Source organism: Eurypyga helias, unplaced genomic scaffold, assembly GCF_000690775.1.
Source record: "Eurypyga helias isolate BGI_N326 unplaced genomic scaffold, ASM69077v1 scaffold1570, whole genome shotgun sequence".
NCBI classification, from domain to species: Eukaryota; Metazoa; Chordata; class Aves; order Eurypygiformes; family Eurypygidae; genus Eurypyga; species Eurypyga helias.
This window is the reverse complement of record NW_010224841.1, coordinates 15,173-17,380: the sequence shown is the minus strand read 5'-3', so window position 1 is coordinate 17,380 and position 2,208 is coordinate 15,173. Positions and strand designations below refer to the sequence as shown.

Here is a 2,208-nt window from a genome sequence, read left to right as displayed (position 1 = left end):
CAGGAATGTGTAACTCCATCACACTTAACTGCTGTCCTGGAACCTGCTCATCTATGACCTGGATGTTTCTTGGTCCAGGGATGGTGTCTCTGTATTTAATAGCTCTCAGTGCTCGTCACCTTTCATGGGCACATCTCTAAGTGATTGTTTAAAATAAAATGTGCAACGTCTGAATTTGGTGGGATAGGGTATGTTTGGCCTCAGAGCAAGTGCAAATTGTCATTCGAGATGGAAACATAGTGCTGGGCTTGGGAAGTGTGTACTTGGATGGTGCTCGGCAATCTGAAGGGATAAGAAAAACGTTTTGGTTCCTGTCTTGCTCCTTGGGCTCTTGTGAAAATCCCACTTCATGCATGTAAGAAGCCATAAAACCAGGTCTTCTGGGTCTGCCACAAAACCATTTTCTCCCAGCAGAGCCTTTTTGGTGGTTTCTCTAATATCTGCAGGGCCTGGCTTAGCGCAAGGCCTCTGTGTCCCCGTTAATTTTAATGTGGCATTGTCTTGGCTTTTGAAAATCTCAGGTTTTCAGTGTTGTTCCTCCCTGAATTAGCTGTATTTGTGAGGGCTGAGCTAAAGCCTCTCTCTGCAGCTTGAAAAAAATCCTTTGGGGGTTTGTTTTCTAGGGTTTTTAGTTTTTTCTGTCCACCTTGGCTTTTCCCCTCCATTTCTGAGGGGGCTGTGTTAAAGCAATGATTGATGTGCCTATGCAGTGCTTACTCCAAAACTGAGGTCTGGGGCTATCTGTTACTTGCAGGGTTTAAAAGCTTTATGGACAATTTGGACAAGAGCTTAGAAACCTTCCAAAACCCTCATGGAGGGTGTGCTGCGTGTTCCCGTGGGGCTTCTCGTGGCTTCGCTCCATCCCTTTGGTCCTCTCACGGATGTGCGTGGGGATGGGTGGGGGAAAGGGAGACGCAAGCAGTGTCCTGAGAAAGGAAATGTCTTCCTGCTGCTCCCCAGACAGAGAAGTGGAAAGGCTGAAAGACAATAGCAATGACTACTGACATGGTCTCAATACATTGTTTTTACATCGTATAAATCTGAGAGATTTATCTGCATTCTGCAGGCTGGGGAATACATCAGTATTCATTTTAGCCTCTGAAAAAAAAAAAATATTTGGTCTCAAGAGAAATACTGGGACATATCCCCTGTGGGGTTCACTGGAATAATGCTCTTTATTCTGCAGAAAGCCCTGCAGTAGAGGAATCGGCTTGGAATGTCCCATTGTGCAGTAAACTCATGGAAAGATACTTGTTTCCCTGTGGTTGTTTAGTGCTTCCCAAACTCCAGTGTATCCAGAAAGTTAAAACAGCCACTGTTGGCTACGTAGATTGTTTCCTCCTCATGCATCAATTACTTATCAAAGAGAAATTGTTATGTATTGTCAAAGGCTTTAAAACTCACTCTTCTGCTGTGCTCTCATCTTAAATTCTTGCTCTTCCCTCCTCTGTCTCCTGCTTTACCTGGCCAGATGGTTTTTCCCCGCCTCAATCATGGATTTCTGGCCAACGATCAGCTTGTCTTTAGCCGGCGAGTGCTCAAGGTAGACTTACTGAACCCGCTGCCGCAGGTTTGCCGTGGTTCGTTGAGTTGCTGCTGTTTCTGGCTGGCTGTGCGCTGTTGCTGTGTAAAACTGTCGCTGCCGTGGGTGTGTTGAGAGGTGTGTGTTGGGAGTGCGCTCAGTGACACCCCACTGGGGTCCAGGGGGAGTTTTTTCAGACATAAAAGTGATGGGGTTTAGCGTTTGGTCTTTGGAGAATTCGGGATGAAGCAGCAAAGTGCTATAAATGTTGATAGAACAGTGCTGGTACTGTAAATAAAATGCATTAAAACTTGAGTTGTCTAAATCCTTGTACTCTAAACGAGTTTTAATTAGGGAAAATTCACTGGGTGCCTCTGTCTTGGCATAATTGGATGTGTTTAGCATTTGCAATAGGATTTTTATTTTTCAAACTATGCAAGTGATTTAGGAGCACGGATCTTGTTGAAAGGCCGTGGAATTTGTGCTGCTAAGTCACTTAAGGACTTCTGAAAATCCCACACTTGTCCCTGATTTAAGGGTGGACCACATATTAAATACAGTCCTCGTACTGCCTCGGTGGCAACCCTTCCAGATGTTGCTAAAAGATTTACAAGTCGGCCTTTCCGTGAGGCTTTCCATTGTGCAGCCACATGGATGTGCCCGGCTGCAGCTCCGGGGCTGGGCTG

The 2,208-nt window shown here is 45.6% G+C and overlaps 1 protein-coding gene across 1 annotated transcript in view; it reads left to right on the top strand.

Moving 5' to 3' along the window:
• LOC104506074 (collagen alpha-1(XXIII) chain-like) overlaps window positions 1-2,208 on the top strand; it is a gene marked incomplete at its 5' end in the record, with an annotated part of 46,290 nt that overhangs the window by 30,476 nt on the left and 13,606 nt on the right.